Source organism: Hippoglossus hippoglossus, chromosome 23, assembly GCF_009819705.1.
Source record: "Hippoglossus hippoglossus isolate fHipHip1 chromosome 23, fHipHip1.pri, whole genome shotgun sequence".
NCBI lineage: Eukaryota > Metazoa > Chordata > Actinopteri > Pleuronectiformes > Pleuronectidae > Hippoglossus > Hippoglossus hippoglossus.
Window position 1 is genome coordinate 15081967 of NC_047173.1, and position 18264 is coordinate 15100230.

At 44.2% G+C, this 18264-nt stretch overlaps 1 protein-coding gene across 1 annotated transcript in view; it reads left to right on the forward strand.

The window, feature by feature from the left end:
- Positions 1 to 2003: 2003 nt before the first annotated feature.
- Positions 2004 to 18264, forward strand: part of syt1a (synaptotagmin Ia) — a 124943-nt gene continuing 108682 nt past the window's right edge. Inside the window, exon 1 of the mRNA XM_034577986.1 lies at positions 2004 to 2148. The gene's annotated coding sequence lies outside the window, so the exon portion shown is untranslated. The remainder of the gene's footprint in view (positions 2149 to 18264) is intronic.

The window sequence follows — 18264 nt, forward strand, 5'->3', positions numbered from 1 at the left end:
TATTATTGTCGGAAGAAGCTAAATTCTACCTCTACCTTTGCTTTGTACTGATTATTTATGTTGAAATGATATTTGAAACTAGTCCTTTTCAGATAAACGTGTAAATCAGAGTTTTTATTGCTTCATTTGGACGTCAACAGTGTGTTGTGTACGCTGCAGAAAATATTTGTTATTCCCAGTACATGCTTTTATGCTAATGTGTCCATATTCATATGTGAATAAATTACCATATATTTAGCTGTTGAAAATACCATTAGACAACATAATTGTATCAAATAAACCCAAGTGTTTCTTGACATCTGGGTCACTTTGAATTTTAAATTCAGAAAAAATAATTAGCACTTCCATCCATCTTTCCATTCATCTGCTGGAGTCTGTCACAGCTGGCAGCGGAGCAGAGGCACGGTAACCCTGGTCAACTACATCTCAGCCTCAAGCTCAGTCACGTTTGTGTGTTGTGTTTGTGTTTGGAGCATTAAAACACCTCGACACCTCTCTCCAATATTAAGTAGTAGCACAATAAAAGCTACTATATGCTGCACTGATTCTAAAATGATGTTAATCGGTGTCTGAGAGTCTATGTCACCAGTTCGTGGACTCGAATCTTTGCTGACTTTCCGATCTATTGTTCTGACTTGAGGTGGCATCCATGTGAATTTTTCCCAGTCGGAAACTAATTTCCCTGATGATTCTGACACCACATGAATACATTTTAAGTCTCAATAGCAAACGCTACTCATTCACTTTAAATGAGGTGATGTCATCCCCCTGCCGCACTGCATTGTGGTTACTTTGGGTCACAAACACCAGATCCCTCTTCGTGCTTCTGCCTGGGTTTCTACCTTTTATTGTTCATGCCAAGCAGCCAATAGAAAAACCTCATCAGCTACCTGAGGCAGCTAAAGATGGCATTATCAGCCACTCTGCATATTCATGAAGCCTGCGTCACATGATCACTTTACTGCCACGTCTCAGCTGCTTCATCTCCTCCTCTTTGACGCCTTTTAGTAAGATTGAGGATTTAATCAGAATTTTATTTAAATGTGAATAATAATTAGTAAATTGATTGCGAAATTTGAGGTTATAATTTTCAGAACGATTACATGAGAAAAACCCAGATGTGGCACAACATTGGAAGTGTTAAATTTCAAAATAAGAGCGGAGACGGGAGAAGTCATTATCACTGTGCTTTTTAAAAGTTGTCTATACTCAATATGACCTCATCATTGGTTCTAGGTGGGCATGACAACTTATTGAATCACTCCAATGAAAGATCGTCCTTGCAGATGTTTGTGTGACTTTTCTATTGACGTGCTCAACCTTCCTCTGGGGAAATCATCTCCCCCTCATGGGAAAGTTCTCTCTGGATGTTCTGTGTGTGCGGGCTTGTGTGTACTTGTGTTTGTTCATGTGCAAAGGAAGGCCATGGCTTACTACGAACTGACAAACACATGTTTACACACACACACACTCACACATCCTCCTTGGGGAGGGGGATTTGTTTTTGTAGTGTCCTTGAAGGTGACTGGTGCCTGGAGGGGCCCAGCAGCGCAGACGGGGCATACTAATATGTGTTGAAAGGGTCATCTTGGGTTACACAACGTTGTCCACCATCCTTGGCATCTCCCCACTACCCAGCCAATCGCAGTCAAGGACTCCGTGATGCAGTGCCCCTCTTACTGGAGGGATTCCTTGGAACTGCCGCGTGACGATGCTGGCTTTGGGTGTCTCTCGCACCTCCTCCTCCTCCTCCTCCTCCCCCCATTCTCTGCCCCCGGGTTTCTTTCTCTCATCCTTGCACGAGGTGCGTCCGCTGCATGTGTTTGAATAGGAGTTGATCTAGCGCCATACACACTGCTCCCATAAGACTGGCTGTGCAGACGGCAGGCAGAGTCATCATCCAGCCCTCTTTGTCTCCTCCACCCTCTCTCCTCCGAACCAGGCTCCACCTCTCACTTTCTCTCTCTCTCTCTCTCTCTCTCTCTCTCTCTCACACTCTCTCTCTCTCTGCCAGCCTCACACTCACACACACACACACACACACTTACACTCTCTGTTCCCACGACTCCCTTCTCCTACTCCTGACGTGCGTGCCTCCTCGTCAAGGCGAGCAGATTTGAAGCTGAAGGTGTGCTGTGTTGTTGCCAGGTAAGAGCGCGTATTTCCTCCTCGGGTCACCCAGAAGTTAGAGAGAAATGGGGGTGTCTCCTGTTGGTTTGTGGGTGTTTGGGATCTGTGTTGTGATGTGCCGGTGTCTAGGTGACACAATCTGGAAGGGTGGGTGCTTCGAGGGTGCCACAGGGGAACTACACTTTGCCACAACTCCCAGCCCCTCTCTGTGACACCAATTTTGGCGCCCATTTTTACCGCGCTTTTCATTGCCATGTGCAGGAGACAGTTTTTTTTGTGCTTGATTCATTGCTGAGAGGGTGGAGCGCAGCTGGCAGCTGATAGATAAATAGAACGGCTGCAACGTATAGAGGAAGCCTCTCCTGGTTGCGAGGGGAGACCATGCTGTGGATGTGTGGGCGGATAGGGAAACGAAGGGAGGGGAATGGAGACGGAAGACGAGGAGCTGCTTTCATCCCGTGGAAGCTAATCCCTCTGTTCACCTCTCTCCATCAGATAAAATGGGCCGGCTGTGGTGCCCTGTTTTCTGTTTTTTTATTCCTCCACTCCTCCATCCTTCAGTTGTGATGGGTTTATCTCGGGCAGGGAGGAAAGAGGAAAGCTATTGATCTGGAAATGAGCTGTAATGCCATTTGAAAAGGGAACAAGACATCTCTCTTTTTCTCCCTCTGACTTTTCTCTTGCATGCTTTTGTTCCTGACTGCACCTTTTGCTCATAATTTATTATTTAAACTCACCAGTGATAATGAATTCATGCTCATAGTCGTAGTTTTAGGCTTATGGGAGTGAGCTGATATGATTGAAAAGCGACTTGACTTCCATATGTTCCCCGGTATCCCTGCTGTTGTGATCGGTGGGAACCCCCCCTTTGCTGTAAAGGTGGCTTTTCACCTTCCACAGGTTCATTGATAGAGCAACGATTGGCTGCTGCACAGTGCACATGGAACAAATGCCTCCCGGCTCTCGGCAAACATGTCAAGCATATCCGTGGTGATTGTAGCGCCGCTTCTCTGACAAATATGGCGTCATTACAAGACGGGCGGCCTATCACCTCTCGCCTGCTCCAGGATTACCTAATATCTCAGGAGGCAGCGGGAGCCAATGCAGCGGGAGAGAAAGCAATGAGAGAGGAGGGGAGGGGAGGTCGGGGTTGCTCAGGTGTTTCTGTTTAGCCTCGTGCTTTAGAATACATTAGCCAGGAAGCTCCCGTGTGTCAACCTGTTACCAGGTGACAGAGACAGTGAGGCAGCACTTCTCCCCCCCCCCCCACCCACCCCACCCAAATCTAAATGACCCCTCAGCTCTTTTCCCAAGGCAGAGCTTATGTTTACATTCTCTCTGGGAGCTTCTGCAGATGCTCCATTTCATAAGCACTAACTGAATCAGACAGGACGAGGCTGATGGATCCAGCGCAGACTGTTGGCTGACAATTGCTTTTTGAAACACCTCGAGGGTATTTTTCATGTTCTTGTGCTTTAAGAGATCCGCCACCGAATGTCTTCTTTGTTCCTTTTTGAACCATGATTATGCACACGATAAAACTCCAGTGTCATTATTAATAAGACTTTTAAACCGATTTGACGTTAAGTTGAATTTCTACACCAAATTGTATTTCCAGGACTTAGCAGACACTCGGTTAGAATGTGAAAGTCTATGAATCCTACACTGGAGCTGACTGGCAAGACTATGAATTTTCCTTTTTGGCTAAAAGCTCCACATTTTATCTTCTAATGATGGAAACAGGAAATAAACCAGAGCGCATTTGCTGTGGATGAATTAAACAGCCCTTTATTAGTGCGGCGAATGCATGGTAAAGATAAAATATGCACCTACGCGTTGCAGCACACTGGGCTTCATCAGGCTGACTAACCAGAAATGAACAAGTAATATGTTGGCCTGGGAGATAACAGGAGACGACATCCTGGCTCATTATCATGATAAACAGAGCAGTTGACTCAAATTAGAGGAAAAATAACAACAATTAAACCGGAGAAAAAACAGAATGAACGATCTCGCCAAAATATACAGATTCAGCACATTGCAGAGAAAGGATCACAATCACATCCTCACAAGTTATAGATCCAACTTAAGTCATCAAGACTTAAGTTGGTAAAATCCAAAAGGGTTTTTTCATTTCACGAGGTGTTTGAATCGATTTCTTTGCTTTTCTCCAACATCTTCAGTGTTTTTTTTCACCGAGCACGAGAGGACAGAGGCAAACACTCATCTGTCGCCATGTTTTTATGACCTGCTAATGGATTATTAATAATAAGTACATGTCCTGATCTTGATGTCCAGTGCTAACCTTCTGTCTGGGCTGAGTTATCTTAAGTGAACTTTCCAAAAAGCTAAAGGCCTTCAGAATTTAAGGGCATCTGCCAGGGTTACTTTGCTTTTGTCTGAAGCGTCTCACTTCTCATCAGTTTATTAGAAGACAGAGGGACATGGGCGGATGGGAGGTGGAGGCAGGACAGTAAAGATAACGAGGCCGCTGTTTATTCCTCGTACAAAACGCAGGACATAAATAGACTCGCTCAAGATTTGACCTTGTGTGGCCATGTGGTGGTGGTGGGCGCCTGTGAGGAGGGATGTGCACAGATCAGTGACACCACATAAACCAGCTCATACTGGTGGGGAGATGCTTCAGCACCAGTTGGCCTGCTTGTACCATCACAATCATTGCTTATATAGATAAACACAATACATTATAGTTTGGTCATGATTTACAGGAGTATCATTTTTAATTTGCTTAATGAAATAACGAGGCCCTTTGCCGTTGAATATTAATTGATATTGATTGAATATTAATCACAGTTCACGTCCGTCTCCCTCACTTTGCTGCAGCCACAGTAGGTCAAGTACAGTTAATTGAACAGTGTCAAGCTAACGCAGTGCGGAGTACAACTGACCTTGATGCGAGAAGGAGCAGAAAATGAGTCAGTCATTGATCAGTTTGTCATAAAATTTGTTTCCAAATCATGAAATGATAATGACGTAAAAAGTTAATATGCTTTGTTCCTCACAACGTATTTCATTAGAAGCAAATTCAACTAAATAAAATGAAGGTGGATGTAGTCAGTTTTCTATTAACTGTTTATTTTCTTCTTGGAAAATGAGATACTCAATGCTGCCCATTATGGAGCCAGCAGAGATCGTTTCCTACAATATTGTTTTGCAAATGAGCCGTGCTTCCGTTGCGTTTACATTGGACATCGACGTTTTTTATTATATGCCGTCAAAATCTCTCCTCGACGCTGGACGTGGCTTAAAACTTCAGGAAGTTCATGAATTTGTCATTTAAAAGGACGATTTTTTGGCTTCACGATGAAGGTGTTCGCTGTTAAGCTCTTCACCACACTGTCGGCAAAATTAGAGAAATAACTAACCCTGTAGAGCCGCAAACACAGACAACGTGAAATTGTCCATTTGCCTCAAGGGCAAAGACCACACATAAGTCCAATGTGTGTAAAAAGTAAAAATCATTTACCCTGGAGGTCGTCCTCATAGTTTTTTATTGCCCAGCTAACTGGTATCGGTGTTTTCTTAAAGGCCTAACCCTGATAGGCTAATAGGCTCGGGCTAATTCCTGATTTGAATCTCTGTGTTTGACAGAGTGTGTAGAACTCAGAACTGCCTGATCTCTGAGATCCCACGAGATAAGGCTCAGATTACATGATCAATCCACACACACACAAACTCACACAATCTATTGACAGAGCTAAACAAAAACACATTCATATTATTTTCAAATACCATTTAATGCAGGTAGTCGGATTTATGATATTATGCTCCTAAGGGTGGGCAGACAAAGCTTTTATACCACTCGACAAGCTGTGTAATCATAATTTGAATAATTTTCATATAAATAAGCACTTGTTTGCTATAGAAAGGTCATTAGCATCAGCAGTGACAGCAACTACAGCTTAACAGGCAAACAAAATGAAGCCATGTGCAGAAATGACAAACTTTATTCAAGTAAAGCAGCAGAGAATACCCACATTGTGTGATAAACAAGGCGTTCAGTGCACAAACATAACAACAATCCCTTTGGCAACGAAGATGCGAGAAAGAGCATCTCTGAGATGATGTTTTCTAACTCCATTAACATCACATGGCTTAAAGCCGCTGAATTTAACAGAGCATTAGCAGGACCTCTGCTCACAATGGAGCAGAACTAAAAGGGTGTTTTCATTTGCGCAGAACAACCAGAGCATTGTGCGGTTTGCGACAAAAGCCCATTCTTCCGGGCTGTACGTGGCTGCATTTAAATTCATATTTATCAGCTGCACCGCAGTCAAAACAATTGGCGTCAAATCGCAGCGAGTCAAAAAGGATCGCTGCCACAGCCTGAACAATGTGTAATGAAGCCAGTAAAAAATACTGTGTCTGTGTTGGATACATCTGCTGTGGTTTTCTGATTCAGCCACGGTGCGTCTAATAAAATACACACGTACAGAAAGTAAATGGTTTCAGAGGGAAGTAAATTACTGTCACGATGACTTCATTAAGGTTTGTCTTTCTGGGGGAAAATCGCAGGATGTCATTTCATTTTTGAGAATCCATTTCTTCATGTGAATCCACCACAGCCCGTCCTAAATGAACAATAATGTGCGGAAAGTGTATTTAAGGAGATTTTATTTCATGCCTTTGTCATGACTGTCTGTCAGAGAGATTTTCATTAAAGAAGTTATCTTAGGTGTTTACGTACAAAACGGCGACGGCGGCGGCAGAGGGGAGGTGTTTCATTGTGATCGGTAAGAACGAGAGAATTATTTCATGGCAAAACTTACTTCCAGTCTGAGAGCTGTAATTTTAAAAATCCCCTTTAGGAGGAAATTGCTTTTGCCCTTCTACAATTTTTTAATATCCTGCATCATTCTTCGAGCTGGTAAAACGCACCATCTACCCGTAGCATTTCTCCTGCTGATGCCTGAAGGTGCTTTGTGGGGAAGTTATTAGAGATTAATACCATCTGGCTGTGTGGTACCGCTGAGGGACGTAAGCCTGGCCCCTGTGCTCCATGTCTGTCCTCCTGAGCCCCCAGCCTTGCCTGTACATAGTGGGTGAAACATCCCCTTTGCCCAATGAAAGAGTGGATTAATTATTACTGAAGGGCACGCGGCAGAAAAGAAGAGGCCCTGGAGGACATTTTCAATGTTTCATGAATGTAATAATACGTTTAAAAAAAAAAGCAATCCTTCTTCTTCTGCGCTTACCTGAAACAGTCTTGCACATCCTCCCAGCCCTGAGGGCAAATGGGGGCATCCCACCCCTCCAGGGTAATGTCAGCAGTAACGAAACAAAGCGCTGCTCTTTTTGTTACTGTCTTGTTGGCTAACATTGTTCCATTCTTATTTAGTCTGCAATGATTAGATTAGAAGTGCTCCGCTATGGGTCCCCTGTTGATTTAGCCACTCTGCACTGACAGTGTAAGTGCCAGCATGGAGATGAGCCTAGAATCAAAATTACCAGCGTCCATTATTCAGTCGATCTCCTATTCATTAGTTCATAAAAGAAAAAACACCTGGTATTTTCAGTGGGAGGGGGGGGATTATGATGCATACACAGGAAATGTGGACTCACACAAAGGCGAAGAAAAGAAGAAGAAGAAGAAGAAGAAAAGGCTGATTGTGTTTCTACACATTCTTCAAGCTCACGATTCTCCAGAGCCTCCGTCGGCGCTCCCCCCGAACACGTCAGCACGACGAGGGCCGGCAGAACAAACTATGTCCAAGTAAGTTGCCCACTGGCTCAGCCACAGTTCGCTCGCCGCTTCTGGGCGCCCTCGGAGGATGAATGACTCATAAAGCAACATGACACCCAGTAGTGTGTGCAAGATACAGTAGCACGATGGGATACAGAAAGCAATTACAATCAGTGTCACCCTGCACCGCCCTGTCCGCCGCACAAATGACCTTGGTGGATTTGTAATGTGTCACAGACATTTCAACATGTGCTGGGAAGCATGAACTCCAAGATACAACTTGGTACCTCTTCCCCTTTTTCCATTCCACTGTCAATAGAGAGAGCCACTTGCTCAACTCCCTCCCATTGCCGTATTGTTTTGCTATCAGTCAGGGTCACTGCATGCTCATTACATTCACAGTGGACGGATTAAACTGAATAAATGCAGGGGCACATAATCAGCATTACAGCCTTAATAATTTCAAGTGACCCCACTGTGAAGATGATTTCATTCGTCTCTCTAATACAGCGACGCAAGAAGGTTCATTAGCTGTGGAACCAGTGAGTCCCTGATTACCAGTTACACAGGAACCCCCCCCACCCCCTCCCCTACAGTGTGGCTGAGCCCCGCTGTGGAGGAGAGAGATTGCGAGGGAGCGCCAGGTGACGAGGGGAAGAGGCATTCCTCCCGTTCAAACCCCACCTTTCCCCTCGTCTCTGGCGCCGCCGCCGATTCTACAACACCGCCAGTCGAGCAGCATGTGTGCCCTCCGCTGCCGACAGCTGAGATTTGCCTGTAATACAAACATCCTTGTTTGTCGCCATGGCAACCAAGTCTCCTGCCTGCTGTAGGTTGTCATGCCAGCCGCCTCCCCCATGCTCTTCCTCACCCATTAGCACCGTACTGTAGCTGACACGTGTGAGCGCGGCACATCGGTCTATTTGATCCGTCTGTTTTTTTCTGAATAAGCTGCTCTCATTACGTCGCACGGCCCCCGTCCCTGTGCCTTCTTTTTAACCGCCCCTCACGAACCTGCATACTATTACACCCTCAGATACACGAATGCTTTCACTTGGGGAAAAGTGCCAACCAGCGCAGCCGTAGTCAATTACCAGAATATAACCAACAAAAGCCAACTACTCAAAAAAAAAAAGTAGATCTGTAACAAAGTGTCCTCAGAATTCATCTGCTGTTGTTTACCGTCAACTGTCCACCAACCCCCTCATCCCTGACAAATGGAGCACGCTGACGTGTTTGGACTCCCATGAAGCGTGATGCAAATGTGGAGGCACAGAGGTCCATGCTGTGCAGAGTTCATTCTCCGAGCCAAGCTTCTTGGGGGGGCAGACCGAGGCCTTTCTTCCAAAACATGTCCACCCAGTCAGACGAAAAAACACTCATTACCTCAGCATCAAGGGGCCAACCCAGCCCACTTGGGGATAATAACTAGGCATCTGCTTAAATTTGATATAATGCTGGCCTACTGGGTAGTCTGGGGTTTGGGAAAGTGGCAGGAATTATTGTGCTCTCTTTCAGCTGTTTGTCTGCTTCTCTCTCTGCGGCCTAATCTCAAGTGTTTGAAGCAGTGAAAGTATTTACACCAGAGGGTTTACGATAAAACCTCAGGGTAAACTTTACCATATTTTAGAGGATAATTACCCTTATTCACAGTTCTGTAGAGACAGCAGAGCTGAGACCATCATGATAATGAGTGTCTCCCCCCCCCCCTCTGCTCGATGGGGTGGGCTTTAGGTTTGAGGAGCCATTTTGCTGCTGGTTAAATTTTCCGAGATTACATTTGCTGTTTCCTTATCTCCCAAATTAACTCATTACCTTGACATTCTGCGTTCCCTCCCTGGAAACAGATTGGCCTTGAATTTCTAATGAAACATGGCTGTTCTCTCGTGTCCCATTTGTACGGCACAGGACTCGGTGGAAACCTGTAACCCTCAGCCCCGGTTCTTGCCATTGATTTTGACTCCACAGCCAGATGAGTAACCTTGAAGAGGAAGCGGTGAGAAAATGAGAGCGAAAGGAAGACGAGAGCTGGGGACTGTTGATTCATTTTTATGTATATTGGCAAATTGTTCAAAGCAATCCTCTGGACATATTTGCTGCTGTAAAGGCCTTGAGGTCAAGTTGTCAAACAGTATCTTGCCTCCTGTAGTATCTAAATACGTCCTGGGTGATATAACGTACAAGCTCTTCCCTCAAAGTCGGGCCGCGGTTCTCCTTTGAATTGGGTTCAATCCGACCAACGAGGCAAAACCTCTCAGTTCTGTCAATCACATTCTTTCCTTGAAGCTTACACTAATTGCATATGCAAATTGCCTGAGATTACGAGTTTGCACCCGCCGTAGGGTTTGGTGATTGCGATAATGATGGATTTCCTCACGTTCATTTCTTAAATGTTGTTAATGAAGAGGCAGCCACTTACAAACGTGGATTATGCGTGCATTGTTCGTCGCAAAACAAACTCGGTGAGGCTGTTCCAATTAAAAGTGTGTTTTTCTCTGGCCAGATTTGGGTCAAGATCTCAAGTAAATGGGACAGCGTGGAAAAACGTTTTTGATTCAGTTTTTTGTTACAACAAATCAAACTTCATTCACCTGAGTTGAATAAGGTTAACCACAGACCTAGACGCCACAACAAGTAAGCAAAGTGAACCAGAAGGTTGTCGGTTTGATACCTGTCTCCCCCCAGTTCCGCAATGGCGAAGTGTCCTTGGGCAACATGCTGAACACGAAATTACCTACCTCAACAAAGAGCCACCAGCAGGAGTAGGGATAACTTTTTAAAAAAGGAAGTAGCTATAAAATCTTTTGGAACCATGTTGAATTGCATTGTCCCAATCAATTAAACAATCAATTCAATTCAATTCAATTAAATTGGAGTCATTAAAGCCAGCATGAGTTTTTCCTTCTGCAGTACAAAATCAATGAGGCATTGTGTTTTCTGCCAGTTGTACAAACAAGTGTGTCTCTGCATGTACTCTGTCTGCTCTGTCGTGCTGTTGCCGGCAATTTTAGTCAAATCCATGATTTTAGAGAAAATTGCTCCGATTCCTTTTCATGCAGAGAATCCGTTTTCCGGTAGCAGCACAAACTCACGTCGACTCGTCAGGCTGCTGAACCTATTCAGTGGCAGCAGGAAGGGCAACTTCAATGTCACAGCATCACACTGTTTACTACCGTGCTCGCTGCGATCAGCCCCTGCAGCACCGATGGACCCGCTCACAAATTATAAGAGGCTTCAATCAATAACCGCGGAGGCCATCCTTCCACTCTGACTGAACAACCCTGTAAAGAGTCCCTGTGGGGCCGGAGCACCAGACAAGCACAGCTGAATATCTCCGCACTGCCAGTGGACCTTTTACTTCCATGTGTCCTTGTTTTTTAAATCGATTAAAAAAACAAACATAAACACAACATCTTCTGTCATGGGTGGTGGTGGTGGTGGTGGTGGTGGTGGTGGTGGTGGTGGTGGTGGTGGGGGGGGGGGGGGGGGGGGGGGGGGGGGGGGCTTCTGCTGTTATCATAACCAGGTGACAGTTTGTAATGTAGACTTGAGGAGCAGTTACAATGAGGCCTCGCAGCCACTAGATGTTGCTGCAGCCTGAAGTCTGGTCTCTCTGGAGAATCACACATGACGGTTTTTCTCATTTTGCTTATAAAAAAAAAAGTTGACGTGTAGATTATCATCACTAATTAAACATCTCAACATTTAGTTTTTTGAAGAACTTGTCGAGAAGCGGCTGAGCGTCAAAAAAACGGCATCACTCCTGACATGGTAATTTCTGCAGACCTGTTAAAAAACTCCTTTAATTGGCCTCAGTTCCACGTTGGTGCACATGGGTTTTGGATTTCCTGAACACAATTTGCCCTATAATTTGAAAAAAAAAAGAAGCCAAAATCAAGATACTGTACTTTTCTTATCAGCAGCTCAGCCCGGAGCAGTCGAGCGGTGAAAAATTAATTAGAAAGACTCTTATTTGGGGAAGCTTAAAAATCCCTGAAACGTGTTCTGTCAGGCTTCATTGTCTCCGCCCCACTCCATCCCCTCAATGGCTCTGTGTTGATATTTGCAGTTTATGTCGTTGTGAAGTGCTTCCAGGAAAAAATACACCTTCTCCTCTGGATGAAACACCCTCTTTCTCTGGCATCCTTACTGCAAATCACCAGTTTCTGATTGACCCTGTGTCTCAGAGGTGGGCCACTGAATGATATTGTCCCTCTGTGTTGTCTCGCTGTCTCTGCTTCTGTGTACAGTAAACACGGTCAGTGACTCACGACTCCATCTCAAGCTTTGGGGTCACCACATACTAACTGGCTCTGTGTTTACCCTCTGACGCCTCCTGTATCCTCTTTGTTATCGCTTCCCCTGCTCGCTCTGTCCGTCAGCCTCTCTCTCCGGGTGTAAACCATGCATACACAGAGATTTGGAGGAAAACTCACAGCCACAGGGCATCGTCTGGTTCGTTGAATTCTGCAGGATGTGCTCCAAATGAATGATTTAACAGTAGGGAAAGAAGGAAGAGCACCATCCATTTCCCTGGAGTCCAATTTCAATCATTTAATGTCTCTTAAGATGTCTTACGAAGGCTCAATCGTGTTCTGTGTTTACTGTTGTGTTGATTTTCTTTGGCATGTGTGTGAGCTTGACGGTGTGTCTCAGAGGAACCACTGCAGATTCATTTGAATGACTTCCTAACCTGCAGCAGACACAATATTTATTGAATGTGTGACGCAGATTCTCACAGAGAAGTCGGATCATCTGCTGGTCGAGCTGCACAAACTCCTAAAGGGTCAGATTGTGTGCGTTTTCAAATCCTCCACCTTCACCAAACGCTTAAACCCAGTCCCTGTTGCATCGTTGTTTAAAACAGGATTTGTTGCTGTTGCTCAGAGGTTCTAAGGGGCAGTGGCTCCTGTAATCTGACACAGCCAGCGAACTAGTCTTTTAAATGCTGAATCGATGCGTAGCTAAATACGCTGGGTCCCGGGGTCTTGGTGCTGTGCCAGCCTGCGGATCAGAATCACTGCTTGTCTGATGATAAAAATAACTTGATGCTCAGTCGGTGTAGTAGCTGTGTTTTGTTTTATTTCAGCCTTGTAGGAAGTACTCCGATTTCTCACTTGCTTTGAAAGCTGACCTCCGCAGACTTGAAGATGCCGTCTGTCACTGAGAGGAGGTGTGTTTGTGTAGCGAGTATGTGTTTTGTTGTCTGTTAATGACAAAGTGGGATGATATTAATGGGGCTTTACTACGATAACGATGCAGCATCGTGGAGTAATTCATGTAGAAATTATTATGTTTTGGCTCCTGTTCATTGGCTTGTTGTCGAGCAGGATTATGCAAAAACTACTGAACTGATTTTTTCAAAAACTTGGTGGAAGGAATCCAGCAGATCCGGGAAATGTTTTCTTGTTATTTAACGTTGCAGTTATTTGGCATTTGATGGATGTATGTGCTGTATCCAGGTTTGAACTGGAGCAGTTCATCAAGTTATTATTCGATACCCAGTGGATTGATCAATGCGGATATGTTGGTTCATCAAGATTAATTGATAAACTGCAGGAGCGTTGGAACATTGGTTTAAATCCTGTTGCTCCAGTAGGAACATTTTACTGTATCTTAGATGTTTATGCTCTTAAACAAACAAGACACAGATTTTCTTCCATGTTTACCGCAGCAGCCGACTCCACAGAAACTTTCTCATTAACTTGTGTAATGAGTTGAGTGTATAGATGCCCCAGACCCCTCCATCCCGGGGGGGGGGGGGGGGGCTCCTTCTGTCCTAGCATCAGTCAGGGAGTCAGTGTGTCAGATGTTTTATTCAACACAGCTGGGTGTATTCCTGGCACCTGGCTGCTCCGTCAGAAAGGAAGGAGGACGGGCGTGAGTGCGTCGCGGATCGGCAGAACGGGGTCACGGTTGCTTCATGTTTCCAAACCGGTCGGACCACCGCGGCTAACATCAAACAGCCAGAACACCTGTTTCCAGACAGCGTTCCTCGTTTAGCCTGCGCTCAGATGAAAGCAGCAGAAAGTTTGAGACCAGAGGGAAATTGCACCAAGATCAAAGCGGCGGGCGTTGTTTAAATGGCTGAACAGAACGGTTTTTCAATTGATGAATGTCTTTGAAATAAACTTCAGCATCATAGAGGGATCCATTTTTTGTTTTTGATGTCGGGGACTCGCGGAGCTCATGTGCCATCAAAAGCAAATTATAGGCATGCTGCAAGATCATAATTAAGTGTTGTAACCAAAACTAAACACTGCGTTCATTGTGAATGTGTAAGGTTGCATTTCACTTGATGACAGGATATTATAATGACGGACTAGAAGCACACAGTGGATGGGCCCACGCAGCCGTAGTAAAGGTGGCAGCTGCCGACAGGTGCCAGTCAAAGATGGAGGGTGAGAGATGAGGATCCAGCTCAGGCTTCATTTCTAAACTGCTGTTTTTGGGGGATTTATCTGGACAGAAACCCAAACAATCCTCGGGCCACAGAAGCCTCCACAGCGTAAATCTCAATTAATATAGTCATGATATAATTGATGGTCTTTTTTACAATGGTCTTTGGATTATGTGAAGTATTGTAAGAAGAAATCCAGATCCAGCCTCTGTCATGTGGGACCGGTCTCAGAGCACCATGTCCCAATGCGGAATACTAAAGCCAGAGAAATGTCAAAATTTCCATGTTGTCACAGAGAGAGAGAGAGAGAGAGAGAGAGAGAGAGAGAGAGAGAGAGAGAGAGAGAGAGAGACTGGCTGAATTTCAGGGGCATGTGTTTGAAGTGTGCCCCCCCCCCCCCCCCCAGAGAAAGATGGCCCTCACACTGTCTTTCATTTCCTTTTTTGTCCACTTTGTGAAGATATCAGCAGAGTGGAGAAGACCCAGTGAATCAGAGACGATACACTGAGTGTACATATTTGATTTCTGGATATCTCCTGCCTGCACTCATTACAACAACAAAATGAAAGGAGTGCTTAATTCTCCATTGCATCGTCCCAGATGCAAATCAAATGGAAAAACAAACATACAGAATTTAGTGTATTTGCGTTTTCACATTATCAGTATTCACATGCGTCCTCACGCTCTCGGAGGGTATTTAGAAAAGCAGTTCTAGTAGATTAATGTCACCTGCTCTCCCCACAAAGGATGAATTACATGTTTCAATAAAATGTCCCCCTGCTGCTTGAAAATTAATTCAATTTCCAGAACAAATGCAGTGAAGAGACCAAAGCGAGAGCTCGTCAGCTCAAATGGACTTTGTTTCTCAAGATGAATTGTGGTGCCAATAAAAGTCCTAAAATCCAGGAGAAGGTCCTGAAAAACAAAGGAGCAGGAGCTTTGTCTCAACTGACGACGAGTTCTTTGGAGAACATCAGAGGATTTGAAAATTGAGCAAAGACAACACGCCTTGAAAAAGCCATCGCATGAGGCAAACGCTCTGCAAATGTCCCCGCCTTCCTCTAATTCACCATAAAATGATTTTCCTCCCTCCCTTTAAAGAGTCTCCACTGAGGTTGGCAGCCAAGGTTCCGCAAATATTCATTAGGCATAAATACAAAATCACAGCGATTCCCTGGCATCAGCCACCTATTGGCCTCTCAATTTGAATGCATGGCATATCCGTAATTCATTCACTTACAATAATGGGATTGCACCACTGTTGTAGTGGCAACCTTCAATAACTGCAACCGAAATAATGGACTGGTTCCCTTTCATCCTCGGCATGCCCTGCATGCATTAGTGGTAATGATTTCTCCTTCATTAAAGTGTGAGGATACTGTATGCAGGCTGTGTAGTTTCCACTTCACCTTCATTAAGTCCCTCTTTAACCAACCGGAGACCTTCTTTGTTGCGTTTCTTTTGGCCATTAGAAAGGATGTGTTGTGTGAGATGCATCCGAATAGAGATGAGGATGCAAGGTTGTGTATTCGAGTTGGGGCTTTGGAAACAGATTGTCTTATTTTACCCAGGGTTTGGTTTAGGATTACATTCTAGGTTATTGAGTCTCATATAACATAACAAACATTTTTCTATAATATTGGTTATTAAAGTTGTTAGCACCTGGAAAAAAAGTGAATCTACAAGTTTAATTCCTCGGCAATGCTAAGGATTTGTGCCGATGATTATTTGTGACTCCCCAAATTCTTCGTGCATTATGATGGTGTCGTATGTCAATGGTCTGTATTCATATGGAGCTTTTCTGCTCTCCCTGACCACTGGAAGTAGTTGTACAGTTTATCAGCCGATTCATTAAACATCGTTTAACCTCTCTCGTGGGATTCTCTGCAAAATGTGGAGAAAATGTACAGTAGGTATCAGACAAAAACACACAGATTTGGCAGGTTTGTTGACAAACTCAGTGAAGTGCGACAGCAGCTCAGGAGGGAGCGACTGATTTTTGTCATGTCTCTCTGCACTTCCTCCTCCCGACTAGAGGAGGAAGTGTGGGACCGGTGTCTGAGCACAAAGGTGCCGCTCACAACAAAGTGTAGTGACACAAAAAACCACACAATGCTCCGTGAAAAATGGAGCCATGACTTAAAAAATCATAAACATAAAAATCAATCATGCATATGATCATCTAACAAAAAAAAAGAAAATTCAATAAATGTCTAATAATATGATTAAATATCAGCATTTTAATGGGGCCAGTAACGACTGTATAGACTGGGGATACATTTGATTTGTTGGCTTGTCAGCACCAGTACGCCTCACTTGTCAGAGAAATGGAGGTGCTGCCAAAAGGGGCGAAGGGAAGGAACGGAAGATAAGAGCGTTCATGAGCAGCCAATGATGAATTACATGGCGCAGGGTTTGATTAGCTTTTTATCTGCTCACGGGACTCTCGGGGATGAGCCGAGATTGATGGGCTGCGGAGAGTTGACATGGTGTTGTTTATTTGGCCGGTACTGGCTGGAGTGCCGGTGTGCCACAAGATAGATGAGCAGCAAAGGCCGTTCAACACGCGTCCACAACACTCTTTCTCATTTGTCCTGTGGATTAGGACTTATTTGAAGGACTGCACCACAAAACGCCCCAAATCTCTCTCCATACCTCTTTAATCTGTGAATGCCACGTTTTACTCCATAACTGTGACCTGCAGGGGGCATGGGAGCGTCTTTGTGATGTACACTGGTGATGTAATAATCCCCAAATCGATACCTGGGAACAATATCGATCGTCTGCATTTAGCCGCGCCATGTTCAAGTATTATCTTTACTGCCATGGGAGGAAGCACTCAAACTATGCCATAGATTTCCTTTAAGGTTCAAGGTCACCTTGAGGAATACTGTCTCGATAAGAACAGAAAAAAATCCAGCAAATGTGTAATGAGATGACGACTAATAACAGGTTAGAGTCACACACAGTCTATTCTGTAGGGAGAACATACATCCTGCAACACCTTAAGGTTTTTTACAGAGTGCCAGAAATACCTCAAAGATAATCACACATGAATAACAAGCTTAGGAGGAGATCTTTGGCTAAGACGTCCCTTTGGAATTTTAAAACTCAATGTTGATTAATAATGAATAAATCTCATATTATTCTGATAGAAGTTCTGAACTCTCTGAAATCTCAATCCTTGGCACGACAAGAAAGAATGCAAATTATTTTCACCAAAAGTACATTAATGACATCTAATCAGTATATTAGAACATATTCAAACATGTCATCAACATATAAGTAGAGTTTCCCTGATTAAATTAAGAGTGGTTGTAAAAAATGTATTAAACATGGGAAGATTTACACACATTTGCATTTTTAAGAAGGGATAATAAGTATTTCATTTGGAAGCGTTTTACTGAACCCAACTGGAAAGCCCTTTATGTGAGAGTTCAACTCCCTCTATTTTCAAAAGAGAGAGAGAAATTATCATACAGAATATGTTTTTTTCATTTGTATGTTTGTCAGCAGGGAGGAAGTGAGATGTTTGCTGGTACTCCTGCTGTTGGTGATGCCCAAATATTTGTACATTTGTCAGCCTCCGACTTTAAAGAGCTAAATTCACAAAGAAGAACGGCGCGAGGTTCCAGGGTTTTCTAATTTACCAATATGGCAGCGGCACATTCCACTCTGTGTGCATGTGTAGTCTGTCAACATCCATTTCCTTCACTTAAAGCTAATACCCTGTATTGAGCAACAAGCAGGCATCTTCCAAACAGAAGCCAGAGCCAAATAACCACGCCTAATACAGCCCAGTATTTCCAAAATGGGAAACGGTGCATCCAGAGTGTCGGACTAATCGGCCTTGATGAAAGTCAGCGTGCAGACCTCGTCTCTCCTCATAGATTCATGGGACATGAAACCAAAGGGCTCATATGCTGCTAAAGTGGATATGGATTGATACTATTTACGAGGCCTAAAGCCACAGACACACATCAAGCTACCGATATAAAGACGTTTTAAATCCAGTTTGCAGTAGATTTGT